This window comes from Passer montanus, unplaced genomic scaffold, assembly GCF_014805655.1.
Source record: "Passer montanus isolate IOZ18808 unplaced genomic scaffold, ASM1480565v1 scaffold4, whole genome shotgun sequence".
Lineage (NCBI taxonomy): Eukaryota > Metazoa > Chordata > Aves > Passeriformes > Passeridae > Passer > Passer montanus.
The window spans coordinates 3,794,324-3,812,113 of NW_024368818.1; the positions used below are offsets into that span (position 1 = coordinate 3,794,324).

General features: G+C 41.4%; 1 protein-coding gene across 2 annotated transcripts in view; it reads left to right on the forward strand.

The window, feature by feature from the left end:
- The first annotated feature begins 587 nt into the window (after positions 1-587).
- SPATA13 (spermatogenesis associated 13) overlaps positions 588-17,790 on the forward strand; it is a 73,033-nt gene continuing 55,830 nt past the window's right edge. For both annotated transcript variants that reach the window (XM_039718563.1, XM_039718564.1), the window contains exon 1: positions 588-798. The gene's annotated coding sequence lies outside the window, so the exon portion shown is untranslated. The remainder of the gene's footprint in view (positions 799-17,790) is intronic.

Here is a 17,790-nt window from a genome sequence, read left to right on the forward strand (position 1 = left end):
GTATCTGCTGTAGATTTACAAATTTAGTTGGGAACTTTAAAAATGTTTTAACCATCTTTGAGAAATCGGGTAAACATATGTGAATAAGTTAGAGGGAAAACACAAAACATTTTGTGACCTCCTGAAAAGTTCCTAAAATTTTACTTCGCTTAGGTATTAGAAATGGGTTGTTTATCTGAATATTTTTTTCCTCTTTTACTTGGTGTTACATTTCCTTCAAAGACTCGTGGAAGACCTTAATGTTATCTGCTGCAATGAAGCAACCCCTTGGTCTGGGTGGGAAATCTCGTGTATAAACGTCCAGTATCTTTATTTCTCCTTTGGACAAATAAAACCACACAAACCAGCCGGCTGCACGCTGGATAAATCTTTTACATAATGAATTGTTTTATGCAGAGGGCTTCTGAAGGGGGCAAAAACTTAAACGTGGTTACTATGTCAACAAACTCCGCGATTTAGGCATTTTTCTCAAGGACTTACGTCTGCAGAAGACTGGGGGAGAATTTATGGAGCGTGTTGTGCTGACACCCCCGAGCTCCGAGCTGTTCCTCCCCCAGAGCGGAGCAGGCAGGGGAGCGGCTCCGGGAGCGGCGGCGCCTCCGGGGACCCCCGGGCGCTTGGAGGGCTGGGAATCCTCACGGAGGGAAACCCGGCTGCCCGCAGGGGCCGTTCGGGGAGGACCAGAGCGCCCCTGCTTTTCTCCCTGCTGAGCGGAGATCCTTACGTGTTTTTTGGGAAAGCTTTGCGCATGCAAGCGTCTGCTGCGCTTTCTGAGGAGTCGGCAGAGCGGCAAGGCAGGTATTTTCTCTCACGAGTTTCCTTTCGTGCTCTTTCCCCGCTCCCTCGCCAAGTTAGGAGCGCCCACCAGCATCCCGCTCCTCCAGCGTGACCGCCGCTGCCTGAGGGGGCTCTGGGGACACCCAGGCGGGAGCGGGGGCTCTGCGGGCTGCCAGGCGCACCCCTCGGAGCTGCCGTGTCCCGCACGGCTCTGGGGACGGCTCTGGGGACACCCAGGGGACACCCAGGCGGGAGCGGGGCTCTGCCCGTCATGGGAGAGCCTCGGCCGCAGCCGCGGGGCTGGGCGGCTCTGCCTTCCCCTGGGGCTGCGGCCCGCGCAGGAGTCTGAAAGGGAATCCACGCTCGAGTGATGCTGTCCCCAGTTTGGGGTTACTCGGGGGTCGTGAGCGCTTGTGGTTTTTGTTATTGCATGTGTCGGGTCTTGTATGTGCATGTGGTCCTTCCTGTTCATGTCTTATCTGTCAATATTAGAAATTAGGATGCCTGAGGAATAGTATAAGTTGCTGAGGGGGATTCAAGTTTTGTCTGGGACATGAGGAGATGTGCTGGAAGCCGCACATGTGGAGCTGGAGTTGTTTCGTGTAGATGCTCCACCGTCCTTCTCCTGTAGAGCTATCCATGGCTCTTACCTCCTTCTCCAGCACAGATCTCTGGCAATCCCCCCACCTTATCCTTATCTATCACATCTAGTCTCCTTTGGATAGTTAGCTCACGGGATTTTGAAATTCATCACACAAGCACATTTTTTACTGTGAAAGTGAAGCCAGTGTGTAGCATTTTCTGCTTTCTTTACACCCACAAACTCAGAGTCTTAAAAAGCTTCTGCCTCCTCAACTCCCTGAAACAGAAAATGGGGCCTCATGTATCAGACCAAAGAATGACCATCACAGTGCTCCTGTAGGAAAAGAACAGCTGTGTGGAAAGATCAATAAACACCACCAGTTGCTTCAAAAGTCGTAAAATGGAAAGACTCCACAAAATAAAATGTGTGGCAGGAGACCCTGGCTCCAGACACTGCAGGAGAACTCATGGGAAATGCAGTAATTAGTGGGAAGTCTCAGACTTGTTTTCTTTTGGTGGTTCCATGCATAAAAATATTTGGTTTAGGAGATGAAATCACAGTGGCAGGAAGAAATACCTGTGTGAAATGAAAGCTTGTTTATGCTTAATGCATTGGAGAAATGGTTCACGAATGGTTTATGTCAGTGAAGAAAATAAAACACTCACAATGCTGCCGAGGCCACAGACCTCAGGTGAGCTGGGTAGGTGCTGGCTGGTCCTAAAAGTGTCTGGGGCTGCTTTGTTTTTTTTCACTCTTAAAAAAAAAAAAAGAAAAGAAAAGAAAAAAAAGTGATAACCTGTTCCAGTGAAATTTTCTTTTTTCTACCTGCCTTTTCACATTATTGTAGCTCTTTGTTACTGTAGTTCTTCACTCCTTTGCTTAATGTGCATATTTCCCTAAGTTTTCCTTCATTGCTAAGAGAGAAGAATCATTTGGGAAGGCCTAGCTCCTCCTCTTGCCTCTCCAGGTCACCACTTGGAGGCCTCTCTGTCATCTTCACAGATCTCTCCTCCCCACCCCTCGCTCTCCTCAGCTTCTTCGGATGTGATGGTCCTTCCTCATTGCTTTCACATGTCCTCCAACCCCGTCCACTCCTGCTCTTCTTCATGGATCTTCATGGATCCTGCTGCTGCTTTCACACTCCCATTGGCCAGCCTGTGACACCTCCTTCCAGCTCTGTCACCACTTTGGGGACTGTTGTTTTCCCCAAGCCTTACCTGAGAGCACCCTGTCACAACTAGTTTCCTTTGGAATGCCACAGGTTCCACAATGATCTTTGTCCTGTAAAGAAGAAAGAGCTGCCTGGGATTCTAGATTTGCTGCCAGGCATGGTGTGCAGAATTCTGAGTATATTTACTCCATGCAAGTGGCTGTAGAAGTACCCAGTGATTCCCCTGCTTGTACAGAGCTTAACAGCAGAAAGGCTGCTTTTTTTCCCTTTCACATTTCCTCTTGAAGATTTCTGACAGTTGTGTGCCCCTGAGCTTGGGCCTTGAGGTGTGATTGAGAGACAAATCAAAGTTTTCTAAATGGTTATAAAGCTAAATCCTAAAATTAGAATAATTGGTGTTGTGTAGGGGTTTGAATACATGTGAAAACTTAATAGTAGAATAATGGCAGTAACTTGAAGCTCTTCAACTCACGTTGTAGGGATTTGCAAGGGGATTGGAAGGAGTGGGTGAGACCCTATATTCCCCCCAGACGCAGTGCTTGCTCCATGCTGTGTGCCAGGGCAGTCAGAATGGCAGTCACTCCTGCCATTTCCTTCCCCAACTGTTTCCTGCCCCATAATCATCACATGGAAGCTTGCAATCCAGCAAAGATGTACAGCAGTGTGTTGTGTCACTACAACAGTATTAGTAGTAGAGTGAGCCTGGCTGACTTTACTGTAATGGCCAGTGGTCTGCTTTGAGTCTCACTTTGGCAACCTTTTGCTCCTACGGGATATCATTCAAAGCTCTCTGAATTCCCATTCACCTTGGCGCCCTTCCACTCTGCCTCACTGCAACTAATATCATAGATAAGAACTCCAGTTCTTTGATTCTGCCTGAAATTAGTATAAAGTTCTTCTAAGATAAACCCTGAGTATCCCTTGGCTATCCAGATAGCCAAGATATTAAAGATATTAAACAGGGCTGGCCCAAATAGCGAACCCTTGGAAACACCACTGTTGATACCTGCCAGATGGATGTACATTCACCACCACACTCTGGCCTCAGAGCTTTTACCCAGTAAACAGGGCACCATGAACAACCAGTTTCTCCAGGAGAACTATCTGGTAGACATAAAATTGTGATTGCACTGTGTGGTGTGGACACTTGTCACGCTCTGAAGTAAATTCGTTGTTGGAGATACAGGAATCCTGAGAAACTCTAGAAGAGCCACATGTTTCTCAGGAGAGCCTATGGACAGGGATTTTGTCTCATGGACATGATGGGCTATGCCCCACATCCCATGTGCAGGATGTGCACATGCATGGCAGCAGCATGCCTGAGGGTCTCATTGGCTCGCTGCAGCCTCTGGTAGGCTCAGTCAGGGGGTATGTAGAAATCCTTGGCAAGTGGTCTCATTCCTCCTTTTCTAATAGGACTACATTTCTGAATGCAAGAAGGTACTGTTTGAGCAGGTGAGGCTCATAAGGGAATGTAAAACCAAGTTAATTTTTCCTGCCCTTTTCTTTCATGCCCTTAGGTGAAGCAAATTGATGGGCAAAATTCCTAAAGACATGGAGCACCAAATATGCACTTCTCAGTGAAATGAGGATTTCCTTGTAGACATTAGAAATCCTTTCCAAAGGCTTTTTCCTTTTTGTTGATTAGCATCATCAGCAATCAAATCTCAAATGAATAACAACCAAATATGTCCAGGTTGTGAGTAGCTAATTGATACTTGTTGCCTTTCTTCCAGTTTGCAATGTCATTCCTGATAGTGGCATTATATGTCATCTGTTCTCAGAAGGGCTCTAAATCTTCCCAGAGAATCACATATTTAATTACAAATTTTTATTTTTTCTCTCACAAAACACCAACATGTTGTCCCATGAGGTTTGAAAATAACATTGTCTATTTACTGTATCTGTTTCAGCCCCTGTTTCTCCTGCAGTTTGTCTTCTAAATATAACTGTCCTTTGGATTCCAACACAAAAGGAACACAGTGACTTGCCAGTCCTTGATGCCCTCTCTCTGCATATTCTGTTTTCAGAGTCCTAGAAGTGCGTAAGCAGAACTCATTTCCAAGAATTTATGAACCAGCTTTGATAAACTAAGGCTGTTACTCAGAAAAAAGTTGGGGCCTCTTACTGTGTTGCATTATTGTTTTTTGTATGCAATACTTAAAGGGAAGGGGATAAAGAGAAATTATTTATGATAACTTGAACCATTTCATGTGACTGTATCAGAAGTATTTGTGGTTTGTGATGCTTCAAAAATTTTATGAGCAAATGAAGATGCACTATTTTTGTCTATTCCTTGCCCAATTAATAATTCCAAATATTGGAACTTTTTCCCTTTTTTAAAAAAAGAAAATGATAGCCATGTAAAAGTAGATCAGCAGATAGGTGATCCAGAAGTTTTACATTTCATGACATAATGTCACTGTAGTCTATTCAACACAATAGCAAGTGTGAAAGACATAAGTATTTATGGGGAAATCTAGGAGCTGACCACAATAATGCTTTTCCTGCCTGCTGTGATACAGCAGACTGCCATACCTGTATGTGTCCCAGCTGAGGGGAAAAGGTCAAGGGCTGTGAGAAGGACTTGAATAAGGCCATGGAGGGTTTTAATTAGAGGATTTTAACAAGCTTCCCAACCAGATGAGAACTACATCTGTGGCTGAGCTCCTGTGGCAGTACTGAGCAGCAGCAGCAATCCTCATATGCTTCATGAAGCGTGGACAGCTTTTGAATGGCAGTTGTGTAATGAATTGATTTAGTAGGGGGCAGGCTCAAGACCCTTTTCTGCACCTGTCAAAAGCAAACTCGTCTTCAAGGAAATCAGTGGCTATATTGTACTGCTGGGGCAGCAGACAGATCATTTGCTTACAGAGAGACCTTAGTTTTAGGAGCCAATATTCAAAGACTAGCAATAAAAAATCCCCACCATGTAAAACTAACAACTCAGATTGCACAGCCTAACCATTGAAATGTTATTTTAAGGCTTTCTGGTCTGTTTTAGACTTAAGCAAATTATCTGGCACAACTGACCAATTAGTAAAGTGAAGCAAAAAGAAAAATCACACAAATTTGAATCTGGTGATGAAGAGTTTTTATTTCTAGTTGTGACAGGTTTACCACTCTATTTAGAGGTTTAGTGGCTGGCAGTACTTATTAAAAGAAAATAATTTTTTTTCCTGTATGAAGTTGTTCTTCCCTAGCATATTGTAGAATTGTGAAATGCTGAGACAAGCATGTAGTCAGGGAGTGAACCTGGCTCATGTCATGGCCTTACAGTGTATTAACCTAAGAATGCTCTGATGGATTACTGTATTCACACAAGTGCAAACACACACATAGGATCTCCATGACAAAACACCAGTACCAGATGTGGTAGGTAGGTAATGAGAACATGAAAGGTATTATGTTATATTGGTTTTAAGTCTTCCCTTTGACCTTCCTGGAAGAGTTTAAATAGCTCCTACGTGTTAAACCCTATGTGCCTGAGGAGAGCTATGACTTTGGATCTCAGGGCTTTAAGACTGCCCATTTGAAGGGCTCTGTGCTGGGTGAGGCAGAGACTGGAAGAGCTGTGCAGATGTATTTGTATGCTTTGCCTATGAATTTTGGGGAAAAAAGCAAGCCAAATAGATTCTTTGGGCCATCAACTGAGCCATACTGACCTTCTGAAAAAAAGCCATGAGAAAAAAACCCAAATACGTTTTGCTCTCTTCCTAAAAACAAAAAATTACGCAGAATTCATTATCTGCACAAGGTTTATCTCTATAAAAACATGTTACTCTGCAACAGCTGTGTTTTCTGTCACTGATTCCTGGTCTGTAGCTCCATAGAGAACAGACCTGATAAACTTCAGGACAGGGAGAAGCGGTCATTGTTGATCAGGGAACTACAGCCCTGCATCCCTGTAGAGGCAAAGGCCTTAATTACACGCTCAGTGAGTGGTCTCTTTGGGCCTCGGTGTTTGCCCTGATTGCCACATTCATAGGGATCATCACATCACTTTTTCCTCTTCCTGGTTCTCTGATTGATCCCTGAAATTGCCTAACCTTCTTCTTTTCACTGTGCACAGATACCACTCCTCTCTACTGTTTTCAATTTCTTTATGGTACATGATTCCTCTTCCCTTGGAACAGAGCTCCCCACATCTCAGCCAATCCTACCTTCAGATTTGACTGTAAAATCTTATGAAGTTCAGATTCAGACTAAAGAGTCAGTTAATTTCCCAGGCAAACCTCCTCCTTTACAAATACAAGCATAACATTTTCTGTTCTGTAGTCACATGGTTATCACTCTGTATTTAACTGTCCTTGCTAATGCACATGAAATGTCTTATTTTGGTTAGTGTTCTGTTCTGGGAGAGACAGTCCTATGTATTATTTGGTCTTTTGAGAATTTGATTTTGATGTTATTCTTGAAGTATTAACATTGTATGTAGGTATGCAGTTCCAGAGAAGTTGTTTCATTTGTATTAACTGGATTATTTTAAACAGAAGGAAAATTGTTTATTTGGTCTGAACCCCCAATTCATATTAGTCAAATACAATGGTGATTCAATAGGAACAGAAAACACGGCTTACTTTTGCCACTCGAAGTGTCATTACTTGAAGCCATGACAACAGATTATAATAAACATTATTGTGATAAGAAGAGTTACTTGTCACACAGTTTTAATTGAGTTCCAAGTGCAGTACAAATTTCAGCAGCCATCTGTTGAACAGACAGGGCCTCCTAAACCTCTATGTACTTAACACTGTTGGCACAGGGTGCCCAGTTAACAAAGAAAGCATCTATATCATTAAGATGAATTATATGTCTGAGGTATTACATCATTTAATATTCCTCTGTCTCTTTCCCTTCTTTGTCTTCCTGGAGGCAAAATGGAAGAGAAGAAGAATGTTATGCCTCTTGTTAATGAAAAGCATCAGAATTTTTTTCAAAATCCATCTTTGTTCTAAGATCTCTGTTCGGGACACTTAATCCTTGAAACAGTCAATTTTCTCAGTACTGCTCTCACCACATGTTCCATAGCAACTTTTGATTTTGAACTTGACGAAATTTTGTGCATGTTTTATGAGAATATTTTGAGTCTTAAGTAGGCTGACCATAAATGGATACAACAGTAATGAAGAGCTTGGTTTGATTAGTTCTTTGATCTAACAGTTCCATTGAGCCTGAGGTTCAGCAGGAGAGCTGAGGGGTCCTGAGCACACAAGAACTGCAGAGAATGGCTGGTATCTACAGTGTCAGCAGCTCATTTATCCTGGGTCCAACCAGGAGCAAATTCAATCCCTGCTAATACACACAACTTCCTTCAAGCTGTGTGTTGGCTTGGAGCAGGGGGAGGTTAACACTTGGACAGTATCACTTACGTCTGAGATGTTTGTCTCTGTGTCACATCTGTCCTCTCTACCTGACTCAGCTGGACAGTGCCTGACCTGCAGTTACAGTGCAGTCTGTGGGACCATTGCTTGGCTTCAAGGCAAGGCTCATTGATCTCACCTGGTGTTTTTGTTACACAGGCAGAATGCCATATTAGGCATTTCTGTATTTTTTTCATATTTTTATTTTGTGTTATGGAAACGCTTTGTGGTCTCTGAAAAACACACTGGATTTGGTTAATTTCATTAAACAAATTCAAGAGCAGTTTAACTGCACTGTAACCTGGCTTTCCAACAGCGGGCTTACCTTACATACACTCCTGGCTACCAGCATTGCTATTGGGAGGCCAACTTCCCACTGCACATAGAGTAAGTAAGAGTTAATTGGTGTGGAAGAACCACCTCTTATTTAAAGCCAACTCATGTCTTTCATTCACCCAAACCATCCTATTGGACTCACCCACTGAACTCCAGCTAAAAGTGACTTTGACTTATCTACTAGGCCCTATCAGCTGCACCCTGTTAGCTTTAATAAGTAATTGATCATTTATATTGGTCACATTTATAATTTGTTTTCTGATTAAATTAAGGAGTAGAGATTTGCACAAATTAATCATCCCAATGATTTCTGTTTCATTTGTATTCTATGGCTCTAGATTAAACTTACCAGCACTGCTTACGTATTCTGAAGGTGTTGTCTTTCATATGGCTTCCGTTTCCTGGGATGAGAAAATAAAGGAGGCTTTCATGCACGTGTGGCAGTAGAAAGTAAGAGTCTGTTGTAATGTTCAAAGTTCAGATGTTCAGCAACTCACCCAGGTACCCTCTTGAGGCAGCAGTGCAGAAGCTGCTCAGCTTAGCCCACATTTTGTCAGGTGTTTTCTTCTTTCTAAGGAAGGAAACTTCTCTACAAAAGCTTCTGGATTCATTTTTACCATGCTTAACATTGCTATGATGAAGAGTGTACTTCCTTATTCTCTTGTATTTTCAACTAGGTCCTAATTATGGTAATTTCATGTTTTACTTCCATGTGGAAGAAATGCAGCTAAGAGCTTCAAATAAAGGATCTGTCCTTGCATTAATACAATTGCAGAGGCTGAATTACAACCAGAATGTTTTTTCTAAGAAACAGATAATGCTGCCTCTGGGCAGAATGTGTGAGTAAAATGCTTCAGTCAGTTAACAGACTAAATAAACTGGATTTAAATAATAATGACAATGATAATAATAAGGAGGAGGAGAAAGAGGGAAAGTTATGCTAGGTTGCACCAAGTAAAAATAATAAATACAAGATTTAAAAAGGAAAGTCCTGTAAAGAAACCTTGTTTAAAAATAAGTTTCTGAATTATACCATCAGTTTGAGATTTAGACTACTAATGGGAACAGTTTGGCTGTTAATGGTACTACAAAATTAGTGTTTGAAAGCTGGCTTTTATAGATTACTGGGTTTCTGCAAAGTTCTGTTGTGGAACTTGGAATTCACTCAGAGCCAAAACAGTTTTCTTTTGTTTTTGTCACTTGTCCTTGCTTATGACAAGGGTCAGCATTTTTAAGTACAATGATTAGGAACTGTTTGAAGTAAGCTATTGCCTTGTTCCAGTGTGTTAATCAGGACCTTGTAATTAAAAGTAACCTCCCAACAATGAACTTGGCACACTGCAAGGTTTGTTGCTGTGTTGTTTAAACATTTTTATGTTGCTGATGGAACAGCTTAGCTATCCAGGAAGAAAATACCCAAGTTTGCTAAATACCTCACTGTCACACACTTGCAGAACACACTGGAGAAAAGGTTAACATGGAATTTATACTTCCTGGTGCACTGGCTGCTGAGAGAGAACAAGTGCATTTTGGGGAACTGGTGGTATTCATCAGTAGGGCTTTGACTTTTCAACTTGTAAGAAAAGAGTTAAATATGTTACTTTAAAGCCTGAATGATGGCATAAAATACAAGAAGCACGTAGTGAAGCTAGAAAATAAAAGATTGAGAACATCATGCTTCTAAGGAATTCATTATTTATTTATCATTTATGAATTACAGTCACTGAGATTTTAAAAACCAGGAATCCCCTCCTAATGGTACAAGAAGCAAGTACAACCATCATTTAAATATTTAGGCAATAGTCCAGAAACCTAACTTGCATGTCTGCCTATATGTTTTCTTACCAGCTGTGCTTCCTTTTCTCATTTTCTCCTGGCAATCCATCCTTCCTGTTTGTTCAACACCCATATTAGGGAGGCTGGAGGCACCCAGCTCTCAGTACTCTGATGCAGCTAGGTTTTCAAATAGACATGGCATCATCTGGGCAGGAGATTAAAATCAAACCAAAGGAATATATTTCACTTGGGGTACCAGTTAACTATGGGAAATAATTATGGGAAATTCAGTGAAATATGAGGATATAGAATCCAAAGAATTAATGCAAACAGAGAGGAAGCAGAAAAATTTGTGGAAAACTGCCCCAAGAGGATTAGAAAAAAGTATATTCTGAATGTTGCCTGTGATTTAGGAAGACTCTAAATTGTAGACTTCCAGAAAATGGGAGAATAAAATAAAGAGAAATTTTTCTGTGTTCATCTTGTTCCTCCTTAAGCCATTCAGCTAGTTAGATGGCCTTTTGTCCATTTTATTTGGACAGCAGGTCCTTCCTAATAATTTCCTCTCGAGAACAAGATTCAGAAATATGGTTAAAGATTTTTTGAATGATGGCATAAAATACAAGAAGCACGTAGTGAAGCTAGAAAATAAAAGATTGAGAACATCATGCTTCTAAGGAATTCATTATTTATTTATCATTTATGAATTACAGTCACTGAGATTTTAAAAACCAGGAATCCCCTCCTAATGGTACAAGAAGCAAGTACAACCATCATTTAAATATTTAGGCAATAGTCCAGAAACCTAACTTGCATGTCTGCCTATATGTTTTCTTACCGGCTGTGCTCCCTTTTCTCATTTTCTCCTGGCAATCCATCATTCCTGTTTGTTCAACACCCATATTAGGGAGGCTGGAGGCACCCAGCTCTCAGTACTCTGATGCAGCTAGGTTTTCAAATAGACATGGCATCATCTGGGCAGGAGATTAAAATCAAACCAAAGGAATATATTTCACTTGGGGTACCAGTTAACTATGGGAAATAATTATGGGAAATTCAGTGAAATATGAGGATATAGAATCCAAAGAATTAATGCAAACAGAGAGGAAGCAGAAAAATTTGTGGAAAACTGCCCCAACAGGATTAGAAAAAAGTATATTCTGAATGCAGCCTGTGATTTTGGAAGACTCTAAATTGTAGGCTCCCAGAAAATGGGAGAATAAAATACAGGGGATTTTTTTCTGTGTTCATCTTGTTTCTTGTTCCCCCTTAAGCCACTTGGATAGTTAGATGGCCTTTTGTCCAATTTAATTGGACAGCAGGTCCTTCCTAACAATTTCCTCTTGAGAACAAGATTCAGAAATATGGCTAAAGATTTTGTACTGGATATTTCACTATTTATTTCCAGTGTGCCTTTTTATTGACATCTTATCTGCTGTGTTTCACAATAGATATATTTATTGTATTTTATTCTATCAGCTGCATTTTATCTTCAGTGTAAGAAACTGTCTCATTTATCCCGTTAATACTGTATTTGTATATAATGTACTAGTTGAAGGTTTTACAATCTTCCCTATGAAACAGGGTCCCATGATTGAAGAACACACATTAGCAGGTGTTGCTTTTATGGATGTAATCTACTGTGTCTTTTCCTCATGAGGGCATGAAAAAGAGAATAAGGAAGAGAGAAAATTGTAGGAACCTTTTCATCTTGTTGCAAAGAAATAAAACTTTTAGGGTGGAGGAAAGTGGTGTTTTTTGTGCACTGACATTAGCAGCATCAAAACAGTCACTCCCAAGTCTTAAAAAGAAAATTCTTGTGCTGAGAACTCAATTAGTACATCATTTTACCTTGGCAGGAGCAAGGGAATGCTGAGGCTTGGGCTGAGGAATTAATCTTCTCAGAGGCTTTAAAATATTGTTAAAAATAAACCAGGATCACTTAAAACATCTTGGTGGTTGTTAATCTGCTCCCCTCTGCCTCTAGTGTCCAGGCCTAATTGCCTTGTATGACCTGGTGATGAATTGTTCTTATGAATAGTGTTGTGCCTGGATTACTTTGCAGTTGCTAACCTAAATATTTGCAGGGGGAATTGCCCTTCTTTCAGAGCCTGCTTTGTATTATGTTGTGTGGGGTTGTTAAGACTGAGAAGCCTAAAGGTAATTGATACAGCAACATGCAGACATGCTGACTTTTATATTTTTTTTCAATTTATTTTATTGCTGTTTTGCTGTGTTCTGACCATAGTAGAAGATTTGCCATGAACTGTTGGCAGGTGGACAGTGTATACCATGTTTCCACAGTTTTCAACTGAGCTTTGAGATAGCAAAAGGTAGTGGATGAAAGGTCTGAAAGACAACTCTTATACTTGTGGAGCATATACAGCATGGGGAAGATATGTTGGCTTGTTAACATATCCAAACTCAGGTCACCAGTATGGAAATATTACTGTGTGTTTAGTGTCCAAGCCTTCTTAAGGCTTGGCTTTGGTTGAGACTGCTGGCAGTGGTTGCAAAATGTGGAGTTGATGGAGAGGGGATAGTCCTCTGAAAATGTAACAGATTTCCAACCAGGAGCAATCAAAGACAGAAATTCTGCAGCTACATTAATATTACCAGATGTTAAACCACCTCATGATGGAAATCCTGGTTGTCAAGGGCAACTTAAACCATTCCCATATTCACCAGAAAGACAACACTGCAGGGCACAAGCAATCCGGGAGGTTTCAGGGGTGTATTGAGGATAACTTCCTAACCCTGGCAACTGAGGGGCCAATGAGAAACAGCACTCTGCTGGACTTCCCTGGGCTTACAAACAAGAATACATGGCTGAGCATGTGAAGGCTGGGAGCAGCTTTGGCTGCAGTGACCCATAGTGATGGAGTACAAGATTTTTACAGGAGGAAACAGGACAAATAGCAGGATCACAGCCATGGGCTTCAAGACAGTAGGCTTTGGCCTCTTCAGGAATGTCCTTGGAAGATTTCTGTGGTATAATTTCTTAGAGTGAAGATAGGTAGTTAACTGGCAAGAATCACCTCTTGAATGCTCCAGCCCTACAAGCAAGGATGGCAGGGAGCCTGTGTGGGTGAACAAGGAGCACATCACATCTTAAACATCAAATGGAAGAATACAAGAGTGTAGTGGGTTTACATGGCAGGGTTTGGTCTGTGGGGGTTACAAGGTGGTCTTTGTGAATAGGAATGAAGAGCTGGGAAAGTATAGGTTAATCAGCTTCAGCTCAGTCCCCAGGAAGGTGGAGGATCAAATCTTCATGGAAGGCATTTCCAAATGTATGAAGGACAAGAAAGTGGTTTGGAGTAGTCAGTGTGGATTTGCAAAAGGGAAATCATGCCTAGGCAAGCTGATAGCCTCCCAACAACAAAATGACCAGCTCCAAGGACAAGGAGAGAACAGTGGGTCTTAGCAAAACTTTTGACACTGTTTCTGATAACATGTTTCCAGGCAAACTGAAGAAGCCTGGACACGGCAAGTGGATAGTCAGGGGATGTAAAAGCGTGCGAACCTCTGCGTTCTAAGACATATGATCAATGGCATGAAGTCCATCTGGAAGTCAGGCACTAGTGCTGTACCTCAGACACCAACGCTGAGGCCAGTACTGGTTAACATTCTTGATGGGACAGTGCACCCTCAGCACATTTGCAGGGGATATAAAACTAGGAGTATCTGTTACACCAGCTACAGCATCTGACATGATGAGAGGCTGAAACAGCTGGGATCATTAATCCTGGAGAAAAGGATGCTGAGGGGATCTTATTAATGTGCATAAATACCTGATGGGACCGAATCAGTAAAGAGGATAATGAGAACAGAGCAGACTCTCAGTGGTGTCTAGTAAATGGGCAAGAGACAATCTGAACAAACTGAAATACAGGACATTACTGAAATTGCTGAAATACTGGAACAGACTGCCCACACATGTTCTGGAATTTCCATCCTTGTGCACTTCAAAATATTATTAAAAACTTGACAGGACACAGCTCTGCTTGCCTGCTGTAGCTGACTCTGCTTTGAGCTGGGGAGCTAAACCAGGTGACCTCCACAGATTCTTCCAACCTCCACCCTTCGGTGATGGGGGCTGGACTGGATGGTATCCAGATGTGTCTTCCAACCTCAACTTAACCTGCTACTCTGTGAGTTGCAGATTGACTGGAGATCAATTTGTGCATTGTAGTATTATTTGCATTTCAGTTTCTCCTAAAATTTCAAACAACAAAGATATATTTAGTATTTTCTTCATTTTCCCCCCTCCCAGCACCATAATCAAAATCAGTATTTACATGGCAACACTCTAGATGCGCACCTTGGTGAGTGACCTGAGACCAAGAAAATTGTTCAGACTTAGCTTTTTTTATAATCTTTACTTACATATTTATAGAAGCAGGGGAAAGTCCCCTCAACTTTTGTGGACCTTGTGTCTGACTCAGAAACGTTAATGTTGTAAAAGCCCAGTCTTGCATGAGAAGAGCATGGCTCTGAGGAGTTTGCTTCCTCCTTTTTAGTGAGGGTCTTGAGCATAAGTCAGACATTGTGGAGTTGTAGTTCTGTCTTTATCCTCTCATACATTTAACTTTCTTGGTACTGGGATCCCAGCAGACCATTCAGCTGAAATGAATTTAACTAGAAATAGGGAATTCCATAATGTATGAGTTTCAAATTATTGCAAGAGACATAATATGAAGCCTTGTACTTCATTATAAATTATTAATTAGGTTTTGAAAATTATCTTGGATATGTAAACCTATTATTAAGGAAATCTGCTGGCATTTCCACTTTTAAGAAATTAATATAGTATTGCCATTAAAGATTCTCATTTTGATTATTTGTGGAATAACTATGAGACCTGCAAGACAGAAATTAATTTCTCTTTGAATTAATGTTCTCTTGCATTCACAATTGCAGTTATTCTTCACATCTTTCTAACTCGAAAAAAAATGCAAGTGAAAGTCGAATATATCTTCTGTGGAGAAAAAGAGAAGATTCAATCCCATTCCAGCAGAACTTCTGTAATATAGAACTGTGTCTTCTATAGAGGGATGTACAGAAGAGAGCTATACAGGTCCTTCTGACTGGAGAGCATAAAGCCAGGGGCACTCCATATTTCTGTATGTGATGCCCAGCTCTCGGGATTCATATGGGTTTCTGGGAGAGTGTAGCTGGATCCACACTGAACACCAGGCAGGAAAAGCAGGGAGGTTCATGTCCCTGGCACATTTCTGGCAGGCGTCTATCTGGTGTTCCACACTGTTCTGCCACTGGGATAACTCCACTCCCCACCAGCAGTGTCTGCTGCACACCCCGCTGCCTTCCTGTGCCACTCCACAGCTCTCAAAGACATAATTGTACTTTTGAGTTCTGCCTCTTCCATCTGCTTCGGTATCACCAGGTATGATTTTGGCATTTGGTTCTGCTGCTGACACCTGTCAGTACTAGAGCTGGGTGATAAAGTTTTGATGTTCCTTGTTATTTTCACTTTCACGGATGTGTATTCAGTGTGTACCATTCTGGGTCATCCATTTTGTCCTCGCTGTCAGGTGCAGCTTGCTCAGGGTAGATTCCAGCTGATAATAACCAGATCACAGTCTGCACCGTATTTAACTAGAAGGCTTTGGTTGCAACTTTAGATTTTCTGCCTTGGCTACTTAATTTTACTTTCACCAGCACACTCCCAAACCTTACCTTTCGATTGGAAACTATTTAGGAATGCTGCATACAAGACTCTTCAAGACAAAGATTTTAATGAAATAGTCCTGTAAATATTCTTCCTTCTGTGTTACAGTTATTCCAAGTGTATGTTTAACTTGCTGATTTCACACACTGCTGTGCAGCCGTTTGTTATACATTAACTTAAGGCTCAATTCCACAAGGCACTGACTGTGGATCATGCTGAGTCCCTTTTCCTCCCAGAGGTGTTTAAGGGCTTACAGGGGACTAAACAGAACTGAGCCCAGAACCCAAGCAACAACAGGCTCTTTCAAAAAGCCAAGCAGGTTTTCTGGAACAAGGTTTGTACTGTAACTGGACAATATTTTGTGCAATGGATTTTCATACATGCAGATTAAATATTATCCAGAAGAGCCGACATTGTAGTTAGTGGCTGCTGGAAGGCATAAACATTTAGGTATATATGGTGGTAATTAATTTAATTTTATAATTACGGTTTTATTAGTTTTTCCAGTTAAGTGCAAAAGCATGACTGAGACTAATATCAAAATATCTAAAGTTTTGTGTGTTGGCTGCAGTGTGGTTTGTCCCTCTGTTAATGTGTATTTGGTTTTCAGAGTTGCAGATAATCTGTGCAGTTCATCGAGCAAAGCCATTTGGGCATTATTCTGTGGAGCTCACACACTATGCAACTGACTGCTTGTACTCTGTGACTTCAAGGGGATCCCAATGGCAGTGGCATTGGGGGCAAATTCCCTGGCATTACCCCAGCTTCCTGGACCCACCTTCCTTGGGCAGAAGCCCATCCAGCCATAGAGCTGAGCCACTGGTGGTTGTGTGTACTGGTATGTCATCATTGATGGCACTGGGTGGAGCGCTGTCCTCCACTGTCACTCAGAAATTTTGAAAGGCAGACTTTGCCAAAGGCTATTAAGCTGGTCTGTTGCTTACATTTTGGGAAGCCAGGAGAAATATGGAGTGACCAAATGTATCTTGATGTGATCATGCTATGGTGTAGCCTGTGCAAACTACAATATTATTTATTGCTCTTTCTATGAAACGTTTTTCAGGAGAGGACGGTACCATTGGTCTGTGTTGTAATGCATTTGACATTGAAAAAGTGTTGCAACATACTGTTTCTAAAAAGCTGTTCTCACTGTTTTGTATGCAGATGAAAACAATAATCTCCCATTGTTTGCAAGGAAAGAGACCGAACCTGAAAACTTTAAGTAATGTGGTTTAATTCCATCCACAAACAAGGAAAATTACTTCCAAAATGCAGCTCCTGCCTTTCCTGCTAGGCAGGGAAGGAGATACTCTTTGATTTCACCTGCAAACAGTAGTAATTCAGAAATACAAATGAAACCTGAATTTTGTTTTCAGGCTTATACTTAAGGCTGGCCAAAGGCAAAGGCACAGTTCTTCCCTAAGAACTGTTGGAGCAGTCTCACTTTAATTCAAATACACCTGTGTGTTAATAAACGTATCTTTTTTAAAATAAACAATCACACTGTTGGCCTTTGCCCTTACTCCCCCAGTTTAACTATTAGGTGTACACACATTTATTGTAGATTATCTCTTGAGATCAGTGCGATTTTAAGCATGCAACAGCAGAGAATCACCTACTTAAACCATTCGCAAGGTCACAGCTCTAGCAATGTACTCTAACTGAACTTGTGGTATGAAATCAGCAAGTAAACTGAGGATTGAGCAATTTGCTGATGGCCAGTTTTCTTGGAGTAATGGCTGTCAAGTTGGCTGTTGTGCTTTTCTAGGGAATAAGCAAAAAACCCAAACAAAACTGAGCTTTTAGGAGTCTTTGGTAAATTAGAGAGGTTTCTCTGTAACTTTAAGCATAATTAGCTAAGCTAACAACTTAAAAGTTACAAGTTGTTTACCCATTAAGGGAAATCAGGAAATAGGTAGAAGTTTATGGGAACAAAAGTGGGTTGATGCCAGTGAAGTATTTTCCAAAACTCTCAGCATAGGATGAAAGCATCACATGATTCCATGTAAGAATACTGCAGCAGAAAGTAGTCACAAGTACTCAATAGCCTCCCTGGGAAAACAGCTCCTGGTTTAAGTGAAATGAGCCTGGA